General features: G+C 40.4%; 1 pseudogene; it reads left to right on the top strand.

The window, feature by feature from the left end:
* Positions 1–7742: 7742 nt before the first annotated feature.
* On the top strand, positions 7743–9372 carry LOC147327181 (zinc finger BED domain-containing protein 4-like; annotated as a pseudogene).
* Positions 9373–19339: the final 9967 nt, after the last annotated feature.

Below are 19339 nucleotides of genomic sequence, written 5' to 3'. Positions count from 1 at the left end.
CCCGAACCCCCAGCTGACGAAACTTGAGGCTGGACGGGCTCCTCGGGCCCTCCAGCTGGAGTAGATGCAGGGCCAGAGGCAATAGGGACCCCTGACTGAGGGTGGAGATGAGAGGCTGATTTAGCAGAAGACAAAGCTAACGATTCCTGCACTAGCTGCGCTACTGACTGGGCCATGGACTGTAATAAAGTCTGCAAAAAGTCTGATTGAGGTAGCGACTGAGCCATGGATAACTGAACTTGAGGTGATAGTGGTGGTGGTGGAGTTGGTGACTGGGCTACAGACGGCTGCTGACCAGGTGACACTGGAAACTGTGCTACAGACGGCTGCTGACCAGGTGACACTGGAAACTGTGCTACAGACGGCTGCTGACCAGGTGACACTGGAAACTGAGCTGAAGGTGGCTGCTGATCGGAAAACTGAGCTGAAGGTGTGGAAATGAAAACTGCACCAGTCCCTACTACAGGTGAGAATGGAAGTGTGGTTGGATGATGATGGCGAGGGTTGCATTTCTTCCTCAGGGACGGATCAAATGATTTGGTGATAAACCGTGGCAAAAAATGCTGCTGTCGCTGAGAGTACCAAGTGGCGAGGGCCTCCAGGAGAACGGCTGAATCTTCTTTCCCTGGGCCGCCCATGCCAAACAGTTCAAAGGCTAGCCTCGCTCTTAGAGCTGTTATCATTTGCTTAAGTCCGTTTATGTGCAGAAAACTGACGGTGGAGGCAGTAGACGACAAGAAATTATCAAAAAACACTACCTCCATATGCCTCGTGTAGGGGCTCGCAGCGTGGATTATCCTCCGACAGTAATCCCATAGGTGCGCGAGATTCTCTCCCTTAGAGGTGAAAAGTGAGTCCGCTGGATCCATACTGGTCGCGTCGTTCTGTCAGGGCTCTGTGTGCGGGCAGGCAGAGAGGAGGATCCAAATGCAGGACTCGGAAAACGGAATGCAACTCAAAAACCTCAGCTTTATTGCTGGCCAGAAAACAAAACATGAAGTGCGGCCTGAACACCGAAACCAAAAACACACAGGCATAATCTGAGGGTACAACGCGACACTGGGCATGGGAAAACACAGGGCTTAAATACACAGGGTAGTAATGAGGAAATGGGCCACAGAAGGGAGACACAGCTGGGAGAGATCAGGGCTAACGAGACATGGGGAACAAAGCTGCACACACCAACATAAGACAAAGTCTTTCACAATAAAACAGGAAACATGAATCACAACTCAGAGACATGGACTCAACACAGAGACAGAAAATGAAACATGGAACTGAACTATACATGAAACCACCATTCCTAAAACATGGATAATAGAAACATGAAACTCTAATAATGATAATAATAATAATAATAATAATAATAATAATAATAATAAACATCACAACAAGAGAATGAGAAACAATCCAAAACACCAAGATAACTGAAACACAAAGTACCAGAGAAACAAAGAATAATCCATGATGCAAAAGTGAACCAAAACACAATAAACTCAAAATACTGGGTCCAACGGACCCAGAACCGTGACAGAGACTCAGGCTAAAGATATTTAGCCTGAAAGTTCCCACATCATCATATTTAGTCAAAACAAGTTAGCATGTATTTGTTTTGTTATCAAAAGTGTTTTTATTCAAGATACATTTTAGAAAAAAAAATGACGATGGAAGGATCTGTAATTCTTGTACATAACTGTGAAATCCCTTCAAGTCATTCTCACTCTCAGCCTGATGAACCAAAAATACATTTGTTTTTCTACCTTCTTTGTTATTTTGATCATTAAGTGGTGCTTAATGCTGGGAACCACTGTAAATTATGCCTTTGCATTTTTATTATGTCCTTGGTAAAGATTTAAAATTAAATGTAAAAATGTTGCTTTGTATGTAAGAATTTGCATGTAAGGCTGTAAACATAAATACAGAATTGGAAAGACTTCAGGTTTTATTCTCACACTGAAACATCTCTGGCTTGTTTTGTTAAAAAGAAATGAGTTTGACAATGTTGTGGGTCTTCTCCTGTATGTGGTACGGGTCATATCACTGTCAGCTATTTTCACTGACTGAGTATTTTTAAAACAATTTTTACTTTCCTCTTTTGGACACAACTTTCTAACATTGTGGTTCAGGTCAGACACTTTAAGACTCACATTAACTCACATCAATAACAGGGAGTTTTAAAGTAAACATAGAATTTATGTGGAAATGACAGAAAAAGCGAGGCAGTGCTTCAAAGGAATGAATGGCCACACCTGCCATTCACAGCGAATAGCTGCACAAGTTTATGTCGATCATGTTTGTTTGAAAAAAGCATGCAAATGTCAGGGAAAGATTCCCCTCTCTCTGCCATCTGTTACGATCATCTTCCACCCTCACTTATAATTGTGCAAAATGATATTTTTACACAATGTGCACGGGCACATTGTGGTATGTGCCTGACATTGTATCTGATATAATTGCTGATTATTTAAACTTAAACTCTCAAAGATGGAACCTTATACTATTTAAAAATGAAGATGAATATCCTTCCTCGTCTTTTATATATTATCTTTTATATATTTTTGAACACTGTCGGTAGAAGTAAGTGATAATGAGTTTACAGAGTGGGACAAATAGATTTCCTAATTCATCTGGCAGGTTATGAAACCTAGAATCATTTCAGTGTTCTGCAGCAAGGATAAGAAAGAGGAGGGATGGCTCTACCATGCTTAAGAAACTACTACCTTGCAGGACAACAAAGACTACAAGGATAATGGAAAAAATCTGAATTTGAATTATGCACCAATATTACACTTCAAGCAGTTATTGCAGATGGATTTCCTGCAGACAAATTAGACATAAAATTGAACTGGAAAAGTTTTACATTGAAATTATGGCAGAAAGTTGTCAAATTATATAAAATACAAATTATGCTGAAACTTTCAGATGGTGCACATATGATGAGACTTTTTCCCTAAAAACATTTGAATCCTGGATAAAGAAAGGACGACTTACATTTCATTCTCTCCAAAGGGTTTAAAACAGGGGTGTCAAACTCAATTGCACAGGGGGCCAAAACTTAAGGCACGCTTTAGGTCGGGGGCCAAACAAGATAAACATTTATTGAACACAGAAAAACAATGTTTTTTAAACATAAATATGAATAAAAACAGACAGGAATATTATTCCAGATTAAATAAACTTAAAAAAATAAACTTTAACTTTAAATATTTTGCTCTTCATAAAACTATATCCTGTCAAAATTATACAATTTAGAAATATTAATGATAGGTTTGTAGCGTAAACTTATTCGCTGGAACGTTAAGGACAATTTGATTACACAGCAAAAGCAAGACACAAGTAGGCAAAGTTCTTCGTGTTACTCATGCATGAGGGAGAGAACTACGACAAGCGACGTTCCTTCACTTGACCCCAGTCGCCCTCGTCCGCTTCCCCGTAACATTGTTCTTTTATTGAGCTCACATGAACATACATAGGTTCATTAACATATGACGTATACATACACACAAAGAGTACCTTGCCTGTGCGTTGTGTAAGTATGTGTGTATGTGTGGTGGGTCAGTGTGTGACCCCATAAATGACTTCCCTAAACCTGCTGGTCTGTAAGTCCAGCAGTTCATCTAAACCAGGGGTAGGCAGCGCCAGGCCTCGAGTGCCGGTGTCCTGCAGGTTTTAGATCTCACCCTGGGTCAACACACCTGAATCAAATGATTAGTTCATTACCCCTGGAGAACTTCAAGACATGTTGAGGAGGTAATTTAGCCATTTGAATCAGCTGTGTTTGATCAAGGACACATCTAAAACCTGCAGGACACCGGCCCTCGAGGCCTGGAGTTGCCCACCCCTGATCTTTTGTCATTTTTTAAGGCTATACGGCGTATATATATCTTCAGCTCTACACCACTTGTCAACATTTTCAGTGCAGGCTTCATTTCATACACACACATTAGCCTTAGCATCCATGTCACTCTGCTGCAACAATATAAAGTTGGTAAAGGTGTTAGCAATCATTTTATTCACCATCGATCTTACACATGGCAGGATGCAACCTATAACCAAGCAAAACAATGCCAACAATGTAAGAATGGGAGTCAAAACTTTAAGAACATATTCCACCATGGTCCAGATGTCAACCAGGCTATCCAGCCTTGTGACGCGTCTCCTCCTGATGTGTGGTCTGCCACATATTTCTGCAGAGCAGTTAAGTTCTGCAGTGCCTCGTAGATGTCCCTTCCAGTTGTTCCCATCACTGTCCACAGGACCAGAGTCCAAATGTATGTAGAATGACATTCAAACATGGGTCTCAGCTATCTTGAAAGCTGCAGGCCTCAGCCCTCGTCAGCCCTCCTGTTTTATGGCCTTTATCAACCCCCATCACCTCACTTCAGGCCTTTATCTTGTGGGGGATACTTATGACTCCTCAGTTGTCCATCCTCTCCAGGAAAATTCCTCTGTGGAAAGGGTGTTGGATCCAGTCATCTTACTGTTCTTATGATCCCAGCAGTCTTCAGAGTGTCATCGTATGCATAGTACAGTGACACAGCATTAGGTGATGTTCATAGGAAACTGCTGTCATCACCTCCACAGCTTCTGGTTCCTGTGCTTTTCACAGAATCATGATGCCATCCTCGAACTCCCTCTGCGCTGTCGATGGAGCGTGGCACGCTCCCCTCATCCTTCAGGTTCCCATCTGTTGTCCACAATCTCCTCTGTTGGCCTCTGGAAAGCCCCCTTGGCACAGCTCTCATTCCAACGCAGTTTCGTGGTCCCCATCCAGCTCGACCTTTGACCTCAACCACTGCCTGGGCTGTCAGCTATGCCTGGAATGGTTCTTGCTTCTCACTGGGCCTCTGAAGATTTCTCAGGAGATTCCTTTCAGCAACACTCTGACTGCTGCACCTATATTTCCTTGCTAGGAGGAAAAACGTCTATTTGGAAAGCATGTCAACCATCATCAAATGACACTCCTTAGTTCAGTGAACTTCACTTATAGGCCATCAAAGCCTCATCTGAACATGGATGCAACACTTTGCATAGGCTCAATACCTGTAAATGAACTGTTAATCACACAAATCACTGCAAAAATCCTAATTTAGAAAACATAGTTTCATGTAATTCATGTAATTCTGGACCCCTCCTCTTGACGCATGGACACTCCCATGAGTCAACTCATCAACCCTAGATTCCTGTCTTAAAGAAAAAGGTTAGCCAGAGCATGTCCCAGGCAACATCAAGGCGTCTCCTCCTCTGGAGCAGCACCACCCCGGACCTATAACACTGCAATAAAAAATGTTAGTGTGTTTTGCATACTAAGTTTCCTCAAAACCTGGCTCTGCTAGGAGCCTGCATACACACCATCATAGCCTGGAAAACAAGATCTGGAAGTGAAATCAAACTTCACACTGGTAAACAATTGTATCATGAGAGCATTCAGCATCAGCAAGACAAGTATCATGTGCAGGTTATCTCAAATCAGTAAACTACATTTATTGCCATAATTTGTTTGCCCATCATTACTGAACACGAGGTCTGCAGTTGGTGCAGTTCAGCTTACACAGAATGGACAAACCTCACTGTGTTCACGTTGAACCATTTTTTGCACTATTTTGATACCTACAGCTCCTAAATGGTCTGAGGCACAGTTTAATGTTGGCACTGCTAAAAGTAAACTTTCTACCCATTTCAATGGCAAAAATAAATATACTTTTCAAAAGTTTCAACACACTGTATGTGGTGTTTTGTGATCCACTGCTTCTTCCTAGTGATACTATGTACAATGATTAGATTTATAACACTGCTGCATCAACCCCAAAATGATGTGTTTGGATTTATAGCGGTTTGAAACAATAGAAATCGATTTAAAACAGACAGATAAAAAAGTGAGACATAAAACAAACATTGTTAATTTCAAATTTAGTTCCATTCATTTCATCATTAACTTGCACTCGCACTACTACACTGCCATTCTAGGTTCAGGCCATTAGGTGGCACAGTGCACTTGTGGCAGGATAGTGCTAACATGTAAGCAAGCTGGTATCCAGTTAGGGAAGCAACACAATTATAGAAGAATTCTGAGTAAAACCAAAGTTACTTTCCCTGGTAACTAGTTACTTTGAAAGTAATGAGTAACTTGAAAAAAACCAAACCCAAAAGAAAAAGCAAGCACACTTAGGCAAGGACAAGAAAAGAATTGTCACGGTTCTGGGTCAGTGTTGACCCAGCATTTTGAGTTTCTTATGTTTTGGTTTATTTTTGCATTATGGATTATTTTCTGATGCTCTGGTGCTTTGTTAATTTTTATTATTATAGATCTGTTTCAGTTATTCTTGGTGAGGGATTAGCTCTTAGGTTGTGTCTCATGTTTAGTTTAGGTTTAATTCTGCCCGTGTAAAGTCCGTGTTTCTTAGTCTGCATCTTTGTTTGTTGTTTCCTGTTTTATTTTGAAAGGTTGTGTACTATGCCAGTGTGTCCAGCTTTGCTCCCCCGGTCTCGTTAGCCTTGATCTCTCCCAGCTGTGTCTCCCTCCTGTCTTCCATTCCCTGATTACTTCCCTGTGTATATTAGCCCTGTGTTTGCCCTTGCTCAGTGTCATGTCGCATCCTCAGGTTATCTGTGTGTTCCGGTCATCTGCCTGCTTAGTTTATTTTTTTGTATTCTCACTTTAGTTTAGTTTCTGTTCCGTTGCTCCAGCAATAAAGCTGTGTATTTTGAGTTCACGTCTGCCTCCGAGTCCTGCATTTTGGGTCCTATCCCCCTGCCTGCCTGCACACAGCCATGACAAAAATCACTTTTGCCCACAGTTTTACCACATGTGTGGGTTTGCCAGAGTGTATGACAAAATAGTCTTGAGTCTGCCGGGAAGTGAAAATACAGGGTGTGAGCTGTGATTGAAATTAAAATTTTAAAAACTTTATTTAATACAATTTAGTTATACCTACTGAACTTAAGGGGGAGAGAAACAAAGTATCGATCAGATACTGTGATGGACGGAGCAGTGACGGAAACTTAGGCACAGGTTAAAGGCCAAGAAAGGATTTTTTTTATTTAACCCAAAAACATAGTTGGTTAAATCATGCAAAAAGAATCAAAATCTTGGCCCATAAAAGAGGTCAAAATAACAGAACTCTACTCAAAGTTGACAAACAATACTGATAACTCAAAAAAACTGAGGTAACTTAACGAGACATAGGGGAAACTTAAATAGTGGCTGATCAGCCCACAAAAAGGGGGTAAAACTGTCATGATCCTGGGTCATTTGACCCAGCAACCCTTGTTTTTTGTGTTTATTAGTGATGGGTCCAGCAACACTGACGCAATATTTGAAATGTAAAAGATATAAAATGATTCCATGGACAGTACAATACCTTATAGTGTGTCCTTTAAGAAAAAGCCACGTGATCGATACAGCTGCTGTATCGCTCATTGCCAACACGCCAAACTGTGTTTAAAAGGTACCGCATCAGCATCTGTCAACGGAATGAGTCGCCACCAAAAAATCCAAAATTACTCTCACAAAGAAAAAAAAATACATATCCCTCTACAACAAAATGGAGCCCGAAAGAAAAAGAAAAGTTTCTGCTGTGTGGGATCATTTCGATCTTTTAACTGCAAATAAGTTAACTGTGTGTCTGCCTTTGTTTCAGTGTAATCTATCAGAATAGGAAAAACAGCATTGTGACTTGCAGTGTAAAATATTTATTTTATTTTTTGCAGGTTAAATGTCGCATCTGTTCTGCGGAGCTTTCGTACACAAACAAAAGCACCTCCTCAATGTTTAGGCATTACAGAGCAAAACATGAAAATCAGGAGACAAACACACCAAGAATGAACACAGGTAGGCCTATATAGACATTGAGCAGCTTTATCATTTTTTTTTTTTAAATTAATGTTTTATTATTTTGAAATCAAGCATCTAGGAAGATTGCTCTGGACCAGGCAGTCCTGAATTTTATTATAAAGGACTGCCAACCCCTTAGCATTGTGGAGAGTGAGGGGTTCAGGGAGCTGGTTCAGGTCCTTGATCCATCATATGTTTTGCCAACCAGAAAGGTTTGTACTGCATACTGATTTAGTTTTGTTTCATCTTCAGACCATAAAGGAATTGATAGCCAAAAAACATACGGAGGAACTCGAACGAGTGAAAATGGAAGTACAGCAAGCTGTGGCAGTGAGTATAACAGCCGACCTGTGGACCTCTTTGAATATGGAGGCTTACTTGGCTCTTACCTGTCACTACATTAATGAGAAAATGCAGTTGTGTACATCTGTGTTGGGTGTGAAACACTTTCCACAAAGTCACACTGCAGACAGTTTGGCCCAATTCAAAAAGGGCATGATGGATGACTGGGCCATCACAAATAAGGTAAGGTGTCTTGTGACCGATGCAGCACCAAACATTATTGCTCCAAATTCGACATTCAGTTTGCATTGCACACAAACTCAATTTATTAGTCAAGAAATCATGCGATCAAATCCCTGAACTTTCATCCATAAGAGATAAATCTAGACAAATCGTATCATTCTTCAGATCCAGCACTACAGCCAAAGAAAAGCTTGCTCAAGTGCAGCAGCAGATGGGACGGCCCATCTTGGAACTTATCAACGAGGTACCAACGCGTTGGAACAGCACATATCAGATGCTGTCACGGCTACATGATGAGAAAGAAGCAGTCTGGGTATCTCTTGCTTCTCTTCCAACAGATTTAAGTCCACTTACGACTGATGAATGTAACATCATAAGGGAAGCACTTCTTGTGTTGGCCCCTTTCCATCAGGCCACAGTGGAGTTGTCTGAGGAGAGTTTCAGGATCAAAGGTAATCCCGATGATGAAAATGCTATATTGTGCACTTGAGCGGAACTCTTTACATCTACACACACAAGCTGCCACCCATCTCCATGACCAACTTAGGCATCGTGTCACAGACACTGCTTCTAATCTGGAGTCATTAAGTGTGTTGACCCTCTCAACACTTTTAGACCCCAGATTTAAAAAACTCGGATTTCGTAGTTCCTCCAAGTGTAGCGAGGCAGTCAATTGCCTAAAAGTGGAGTGTGCTGCAGTAATTGCCCGCACAACATCTGAGCCACAGCCTGGACCTTCATCAGAGCAGTCACCTGTTCCAGGCAAGTTCAGTATTATCAGCTTATTCATACATTTATTTTGATGCTAATGTGTACTAATTTGGAGTAGATGACAAAAACTAAAACGGCATTAATTTTTTATTATTTCAGAAAACCCGTGGCATCGGCTCGATGAAGAAGTTGGCAGACAAACAAACAATGCAACAGCAGACTCCATCACTGAGGTCCAGCGCTACTTGGCGGAGAGAAACATTCCACGATCAGAGGATCCTTTAACGAACATCTTATCCTAACCTTTTCCACCTGGCATTACAGTGAACGTGTATTTTCCAAAGCTGGGGAAATAGTGTAAAAAAAACCACAATAGACTGAATGCAAAAACATTGGATAAACTTATTTTTCTGAATAAAAATTTATAATAAACTCTGAGTCAATTACATTTAAATGGGTAAAATTACATTTACAATACTTTCATTCTAATTTTCACTTAATGACATTCACAATATATTTTAAAGATGTCTACAATATTTGAAATGTAAAAGATATAAAATGATTCCATGGACAGTACAATACCTTACAGTGTATACAAGTATGACTAGGTCATTGAATTAGTGTCTGTTGCAAGTCTGAAGTAAGTTGCCTGCAATGATTTTTAAGGTCCAGCAGGTGTCAGTATGGAGAAAAACAGCAACACTGTGTCGACACAGTATCGATACAGTTTGGGGAATGTGTTGAAACGCTTCACGAGGCCTCATCTACCCATCACTAGTGTTTATTCTAATTTTGGTATTAGTTCTTAGGGTTTGGTTCTTGTGTTTAGTGCTCAAGTGTTTTATCAGCCCTACCTGTGTCTTTCCTCTGTGCTCTGTTCGTGTCCACGAGTCATGTAGTAAAACAGTCTGTTTTACTTGGTTGTGTCTCGTTATGCCCATTAGTTCCAGCTGTGTCCCCTCCTGTGTGCCATTTCCTGATTACCTATTTATAGTGTGTGTCTGCCTGTGCTCCTCGTCGCGTCGTCTGTGTTTCTCTGCGTTAGTTGGTATCTCTCCGTGTGTCTCTCTGTTCCATCTCGTGTTCCAGGTTTATTAGTTTTTCCCAGTTTAGGTTCTTGTCTTTGTGCAGTCCTCGCCACCCTCGTTTCTGTGTATATTTCACCATTTGTAAATAAAACGCTCACCTGCATCTAGACGTTTCTTGCATCTTGGGTCCTCATTTAACTCCACCACACGACTGCTGCCCCAGCCGTGACAAAAACATACAAAACCTAACTGAAACTAACATAATGAACTCCAAACCCCCCCATGGTCCCGAGTTATGGAATGAGACAATTTGCAGTCCTCCATTAAAGCTCGCTCTGCCCCTTTTCCATCTCTTGCCTCTTCAATCAAGGAACTGGAGCAGCTGCAACAAAGGTAACTCAGAAAACAAAGATTAAATCATAACAATGTAGTGAATCAGAAGAGCCAATTCCCATTGAGTGAGAGCGGCACCCCATTTTTTTTTAATGAGGTTTGTCGTGTTGCCACAGTATTTAACTGTAGGGATGGGTATCATTTAGGTTTTATCCGATACCAGTACCAAACCGGTACTTTTGAAACGGTGCTGAACCGGTGCTTAAAGAATGGAGAACACAAACTTTGTCCAAAAACCTTTCATGTTTAGCTGTTTTTTTTGTAAAAAGATAACAATGTTAACTATAAAATGATTGGTTAGAATCCAAAGTGTATGACATTTCAGGAAAAAAAGCACCGATATAAAGCACCGAAATGTGCGCTGCTTTTTGGTCTGGTTACTACCATTTACGTCAGAACCGGTACCCATCCCTATTTAACTGTTTTCACACATACATCGCACAAAGCACAATTTCTATGTTGAACGTAAATGCAGTTATGATCTGTGAACAAAGTCAAGATTGCATGTTTTGTGGTCTAAAGTGCCTTGGGACTCTCATTGGCTCACGCTCATGCGGAGCCGTAGCACGCACATGAATGAGAGTCAGCAATAACCTATTAACAGGGTATTGCTGACTATCCTGTTAATTGCTGAGTTTAATTTTCTCTGTATGTCATTTTTATGATAAAATCAAATGTAATTACATTAGATATTGATATTTTCATATGGGAATTGATCATGCAACATGAAACGTTGGTATTGGAAGTATCGATATTTCAGGATCAGGATCACTACCCCTCAGTGAGTGAGACAGCTTTAAGGAGGAGAGTGCGAGTGTGTGGCAAAAACACATAAATTATGTGGGTCGCAAGTAAAGGTGACATGGGCCCCGAGATTGACACCCCGGCATTAGAGCCTCTTAATGCGTGTTTTGTTTGGGTTTCCATCGGCATGGAATTACCACAAATAGAGAGGGGACAGCCTGACACAGGAAAAGACAGCCGTGTCATTTACATATTGAGTGTACAAACTGTATTCTTAATACCACCTTTTTAAACGGTAACACATAACGGAATACAGTTACTCATATTTTGTATTTTAAATACCCCCCTGTTATGCTGGTACATGTATTCCGTTACACCCCAACATTGTTTGTTGGCATAAGCAGGCAAAGATGGTCTAAACAGCTAAAAATGACTTTCTGTTATTACATTTTTCTTATTTTTTAATCCCCTTTTTAAAAATATCCTAACAATCGCAGGGTGAGAGGCCCCCTCCACTATCTCAGCAGAGGGATTCACTGACACAGAGGGAAGCTTTTGAGAGGAAGCATCTGGAGGAGGAAACATGAACATATTTACAAACTGTGTTTGGATTTTTAGAGTACAAAATATGTTAAATGTACAAGACTTCATAGAAACACACAGTGAGAAGTGGAGCCTCAGCAGGAAATAAGGCACATTAAATCAGACACTGCTAAGTTTTCTTCACAATTATAGATTTCTTTTCTCAAACTGCAGCTGATGAGAAAAATGTAAAATATGTTTGAACCTAAACTGTTGGAAATTCATCAAACAAGAATGTCTGGAATGTGTTGGAAAAAATAGAATAATGTCTCTGATTGAGACATCAATCATGATGAGACGTGAGTTTTTAATGTTATCTTTATGTAAAAAATTATATAAGTGATTAATATACTGCATAGATCTGTAATGTTTTTTAGGCTACATTTTTTATATACTTGACACAAAATGCTCTTTTGTTTGGTGTGAGTGACCGAGTTGAAAAACATTTACTTATGCACATGCACACCTCACATTAATCAGATGCAAACTACAAATATTACATAGCAATAGAAATTGTGCATTAATAAGAATAAGAACAAGTGCTTAAAAGATTCTGCCATCTTGATGTCTTCAGTGGCATGTGATTACAACACACTGCCAATGAAATCAAGCCTGTTGTTCAGTAGGGCAGGAACAATAGAACACAGACAAATAACAGATATCTTATGAACAAATATTATGAACAAAAAATATCTAATGAACAAACAGCATATTTTCAGAGAGGAGGGAGAGAAAACAGTTCACATTTTAAAACAGTGATTGATTGCACTTCAAGAAAACTAAAGATGGCAACATCTTATAGCCTAGCCATGCGTGGTGGGGTCTCATTAGAATGCCTCCACTACTAAAAACTCTCTCAACTGGGGCAGAAGAAGCAGGGCTTGAGAGGACCTTCAAGGCAACAGTGTGTAGACTAGGGAAACGCTCTTTGTTTTTTGACCAAAAGGTGAGTGCATCACAGTCACAGTCATTTATGCTGTCTAGGTACTTGCTTATTTGTGCATCAGTGCTCGAGTCCTGGCTTGTGCTGCGTTGCAACCTAAATGCCTTGTTGTGGATAGGCGTAGCTTTGGGTCACGTGGTGTCGGTAATAGTAATAGTGATTGCTATATCACCTGTTCACGTCCCGAGGGAATTTTTGTGAATGAGTGGGTGATGGGGGAAGTCGACTTTTGCTGACCGCTCAAGCTTAGAATGTCTTTTGATCACTGTTTTTCTACAGATTTTAAGGATTTGATAACAAATAAAGGAGTTTTTAACCTGGAACTTTGACTTACGTTTTGAACAGTGGGCGCGTTAACATTATTCCCCTACTCAGCTGCTCGGCGACTCAAAGGCTTGACAGTTGCCAATATGCCTTATAGCGTGAAAGAAGACATTGTTTTGGGGGTGGTGCTGAGTCACTGTCCGATAATTCTGTGTCTTCTTTTGTTGGTGCTGCAGATGCATCTCACTCACACACACACACACACACACACACACACACACACACACACACACACACACACACACACACACACACACACACAAAGACAGGATTAGACAGGATGCTTCTAATGGTGCTGTAAAACCAAAGACAGTGTTAATAAGTGCAACAATAACAATAAATAATTATTATTATACAGCCACCTGTTAATTACTTTTTAAGGTCATCTCTGAACCTCTTCAGTGCTGATCCGGTTTCACCATTTTGGACATCCAAATCTACCCAGGTCAGTCCAAACTGGGGGTCGAGCATGGTGGCAAGGAAGTAGATCCGGTGGCTAAACGGCTCCTCTGGATCCTCTTCATCCATGCAAATCTGCCTAAAAAATTCCAGAGAACTGTTTCTCTAAGGGTCTTTTCAGTGCCCTGACCAATGTTCCCTCTAAGCTGCGCACGTGCGCAATTGCGCACTGCTGGCACGGTCTCTGCACACAGAAAATCTGCATTGTGCACAAAAAAAAAAAAAAAGTACCTGAATTGAAATTAAAATTGAAACTTTAACAATTCTGTTTTGCAGTGTTAGTCAATAAGTGACTGGCTGCTCCCGTATGGGATCAGAACGATGCCACCTTATCCCATAGTCCAGCCAATGATGTGATTCATATTCGTATATACGCAGCTAATCAACGTCGTTGACAGGCTATGACAGCGTCCTTATGTGCTGACACGGTGTTTTAGCGAGCAAAGCGGCGTGGCTGATGTGGAGTGAAGCCACGTTAATGACAACGTGTACAACCATTGGAGATGTGAGCAGGACCGACGGAACAATTGACGGAAAAAGTGTGGACTCTATACTACTCTATGGGACTCTCCGCCTTGTGTTAGGTACATGTCTGTCCGGAGCACATACAAGGACTTCAGTCTTTTCTTCATTAAGTTGGAGGAAGTTGTCAGCCATCCACCATTTGATGGATTCTAAGCACTCATTTAGAATCTGCAGCTTAGAAACATTTTCAGGTATAAAAGAAATGTATAACTGGATGTCATCCGCGTAGCAGTGGTAGCAAATGTCCTCGAAGGGGCTCAAAATATGCTGGAGAGGAAGTAGATATATTGAAAACAATAAGGGCTCCAACACAGAACCTTGTGGCACACCATAGGACAGGGACGTGGAAGATGACCTGTACTTAGAGACCGCCACAAAAAAGTATCATTCACAGAGATACGAAGAGAACCACTCTAAGGCAGACTCAGATACACCAACCCAGTATTTCAGCCTTTCAAGCAAAATGTAATGGTCAACGGTGTCAAAGGCTGACGTGAGGTCCAACATTAGGAGTACAGAACATTTTCCAGCATCGTTTTGCATCAGAATGTCACTGGAAACTCCAAGAAGGGCTGTCTCAGCAGAATGAGCGCTCAGCTTTACGACAATCGCGTTTAATGGAGCAGATATTGTCATTTAGCCAGGGTAAGGACTTAGAAACAGAAACTGATCTCATTTTAACCAGACAGATTTAATCTAAAATTGAAAAACATTATATGGATATTATTATGGATATTAAATACATCTGTTAAGAAATCAACACCGTTTTTCGGGGATAGAGTTAAATTAAAAGCGAGAAACTCTCCGCTGTAGAGGAATTTATAATGCGCGAGATAATTGTCCTGTGAACGGGAGACAAAGGCTCATGAGAAGATGTGTTAAAAGAATACAGTGATGATCAGAGATAAAAATGTCCTCAGAACAAATAGAATTAATATTCAAACCCAAAGTAAAAACAATGTCCAGTGTGTGTCCTTTGTTATGTGTGGGGCCTGACACATGCTGGGTAAAATGAAAAGAATCCATAATGTTGATAAAACCTCTGGCAAGGTCAGAGTTGTCATCAACATGTATGTTAAAATCCCCAACTAAAAGCAGTCTGGACAACCGCATAGTGGAGGACAGGAAGTCGCTGAACTCTGACATAAGCAAGCTATTTGGGCGATACACCACAGCACAATAGCAGCAGCAAGAGTCCTTGTTCTTGCAGGCAACATGAGCAGTAACTCCCAGGAAAGACCGAAGCCTCCGGTCAGACCAGAGGTCTGTTGTTATTGCTGCATTTGGCTGGATATCCAGGGCTTTATGTCAGCCTCTCTGTCAAGGTGGTCCTAGACACAGGAGTGTATTTGCTGTATTTGAAGGACATTCAGGAAGTGTCTAAAATGTGGATTCTCAATGATAGTCAGGGGGAGAGAGCATCCAACTATAAAGTCCTGTAGGATGGACTAGGTGATGGCCTGTTGCCTGGGTGAATTTGGGCAAAATAAGTGGATGCTTGGAGCAAACAATGATAATTGAGGCTGTGTGGGATTGACCGCTATCACTGATGTTGCAGATCTGTACTCCAAGTACCTACAAAACAGGGAAATAGGAATCTGTAAAACATCTGTTTCTATTCAACCACAACAAACTACTGTATCTTACAAGCACAGTGATTTTAAATCTATCAATGAGGCAGATCTTTGCATACAAAATAACCTAACCCAATCCAGTGTGACACATTTATAGATCATTAGGCACAACTAGTAATAATGAAAATACTGGAGTGTTCAGGGTTGCAAGACCTTAAATAACAAGAACAGAAAAACAGTTGAATTAAATCTGCAAAAGACAAAATGTCTGTGCATTAACTTTGCATATTGCATTAAGCCTCCTCATGTCAGTCAGCTATCAGACACAGCTGTATTGACAAGAAATGAACTACTCAATAAAGTCTGAAGTTACACCAATACAAAATAACTGTCTAATAATGACATGTTGCAGTAGCCCCTACACACTGGACTGGTTTTGTAGGGCAACATAGTAGAAAACACCTAAGACAGTCATAGTCAAAGATCCTTAAGTTCGATTTTAGAACTTTAGGACTCAGTTTTGCCATCTGAGCTATCTGGACCAAAGCCATAGACTGCTCTGATCTGAGCTTCACTGTTGAGAATACCGCTGTTAGCCTAGCAATGTTAAAGGGACACTCTTGAAACGCCCGTCCTTCCTTACGAGTCAGCAACCACATAAATATGCCCATTAAAGTCGACAACAAACCACACCATACTAGCTCTTAAAGTGCTCACTGAAATGGTTTCGATATATTTCTGCTCAATGAATTCACCAAAATACCTAAAGTTAGTGAAAACTATTTAAGTAGGTGATAGCCAGTGCTAGTGCTAGCTACCTGTACATAGCATGTAACGTTAGTTACAATCTTCACCAGTGTTGGTCAAGTTACTTGAAAAAAGTAATCAGTAACTAATTACTGATTACTTCCCCAAAAAAGTAATCCCGTTACTTTACTGATTACTTAGTTACTTTTTAAAAACACGATTTACAACCTGAATAGGTAATAAAGAGATAGAGCTTTCAGCCCAATTCTACTTTTTCTGCATAATCCATCATACAAAATGTAATCAAATGGAAAAGTCTCTTTTTAAAACTTGTTTTATCAGTTTAAATCTTTTAACTTTATGCATCAAGCAAAAATTAAATTATATGCACCATTCTCTGATTTGAATAAATTTGTTTAACATTTAAACCTATTTTCTGCACATTTCAGCACATAACATAAAATATTTTTTGTGTTTACACTCAGTCTTTCAAATAGATGCAAGTAAAACACAGCAGAAAATAAATAATGTCAAAGACTCAGCGGTCCTGTTGCTCTATTTTCACCTGTAAAGCAGGAGTGGGGCAGGCAGAGGTGTGCCCTGGTGCAGGTGTGCCGCAGCGGTTTGTTGAAGAATCCACGAGTTTCTCTGTGAGTTTCCCATTACGTCGTTGTGCACTCGGAGCTTGTTTAGGGTTTTTTTTCGCTGTAAAAATGTTTTTTCTTCCCACGCACAACGGACACTAATGTTTTTGTCACTTTTTATGGAATCAAACTCAAAATAAGGTCAGTACTTCCACGCTTTAAACGCTGCATACTCATACTCTCTCCCACACTCGATATATTATCCATTGTTGATCTGCACACAGCTGTTGACATGAACGTCGCACTCGCTTATGTTACTGTCATGAGACATTCTCGCAAAAAAATCACGGTTTTAGTAACGCAGTAACGCAGCGTTTCTACGGAAAAGTAACGGTAATCTAATTACCGTTTTTGCAATAGTAATCCCTTACTTTACTCGTTACTTGAAAAAAGTAATCAGATTACAGTAACGCGTTACGTGTAACACGTTACTGTAATCTGATTATTTTTTTACTGCCCATCTCTGATCTTCACAAGTTAAGTCTGCAGAGAAAGTTGCAAAAATTCTGTCCCTAAATAATTTATACCGCTTGAAGAACACATTATAAATAACAATATTACATGAACATGACCTGGTCATCTGAGGTTGGAAAGGTAGGCAGAAGAGTTTGAAAATGGAAAGCTGGCTACTGGCTAGCTTACCTTTGAGGGTGTTTGCGCTCCAGGTGTCTGGTGAAGGTTGAAGTAGTCCCGGCTGTATCGGTCAAGGAGACTTTGCAAAATCTGCATTTTGCCAAATGCTTCTTTTTGCATTTACCGAAAACTCTTTGTGGTCAATGTTATGACAGACGAAGTCTCTGACCTTTCTGTAACTTACTGATATGGCATACTGCTCAATCTAATGGGTTGCATTTAGTTGTGTTTGAGGGGCGCGAAAGGCGAAATAATAATATGCCCCAATATGGAGGGATTTGAGCACAGCGAGCCACTGTGTGTCGCTGTGTGAGAGCTGAGCAGCGAAAGGAAATTAAGTGAGGAGCCGGCTCTCGCTCAATGGGAGTCGACTCTTCTGATTCCCAACAAAGTACTCTAAGCACGGCTCTTAGAGCTGATGGTTTTGTGCATGACCCATTATCGAATGTTACGTTGTGTGTCATGGATACTGTTGACTCCAAATCTCCCGACCACTATGTTCATCTGAGACAGCAAAACTGAGACAGCGAGACCAAGACAAGACCGAGACAAAAGTCCGTCGAGACCAGGACAAGACTAAGACCACGTAAAAGTGGTCTCGAGATCAAGACCGGTCTCAAGACATCCAACTCTAATGACTGCCCAAACAAACATAACTGACCTAAACATGAAATGACACACAAGGGTATATATAATGGCTGATCAGACCATAGTGACACACAAGGGATAACTAAACAAAACACAATTGTAAATAACAAACAGTGCAGTATCGTCTGGTTTGTTAATAAACTAAACACCAAAGAAGAAAATCAAAAACCACTTAAACCTAAACCTTTTTTGACAAAGGTTAGTCAAAAATCAAACTAATGAAGTGGTATGAATACATAAGCAAACTAAATGTGCACCCTTAGAAATAGAACAAATGTATCCAAACCAATCAATAAAGTTATTGGAAACTAAAGTGTGTTACTGTGTTTAAATGAAGAAATGAAAATACAAGAGTTACTGACTTTAGAGTGTGGCCATGGGTTTGGCCATCACATTTGGGAATATCTGGATTATTGATGGTTTGAATCCTGTGAACATTTCTGGATATCTCAGGGCCAATCATCAAAAAAACATCCTCTTTTTAAAACAGCAGCACTTTGAATCAACAAGAAGCCCAGAGTTACACGGAGTTAACATGCAGAATAAAATGTTTAGGCTCCACATGTTAGTAAAGTCTGTTGAATAAGCAGAAGAAAATACAGAAGAGTAGAAGATGTTTCACTCAGAACATTCTACTTTATTTGATCACTTTCTGCTGTGGTCAAATTGTGGAAATCAGGTCAGTGAAACCAGACATCCTTCCTGTTCACAACATTAATATGCACCCCTGGCTCTGCAGTGCAAGTGTGCATTCTTTGTTATACTTGGATACTTACCTGCAATACTCACTTGCCACCCTCTCCTGCCCTAAAGAACTCTGGTCAGTCTAATTCGCACTCACTGTTTCTCAATGGAATATACCAAGAGCTTAATATTACTGCACAATTTACACCTCACTTCTGCTCTGGCTTCTTCTCTCTCCTCTCCTGATAGAAACAGCAACTTGAACAGTTTCTCTGAAATCCCATCATACTAAAGTAATTGTAACGTATGTATATCTGTGTATATATAACCGAACTCGTCCT

This window comes from Aulonocara sp. 'chitande type north' Nkhata Bay, linkage group LG6, assembly GCF_057382095.1.
Source record: "Aulonocara sp. 'chitande type north' Nkhata Bay isolate Kocher_YH1m ecotype deep benthic linkage group LG6, A_spYH_male_GT1.1, whole genome shotgun sequence".
In the NCBI taxonomy this organism is placed as follows: domain Eukaryota; kingdom Metazoa; phylum Chordata; class Actinopteri; order Cichliformes; family Cichlidae; genus Aulonocara; species Aulonocara sp. 'chitande type north' Nkhata Bay.
Note: the sequence above shows the minus strand (reverse complement) of the source record. Positions and strands in the feature narration are given on the sequence as shown.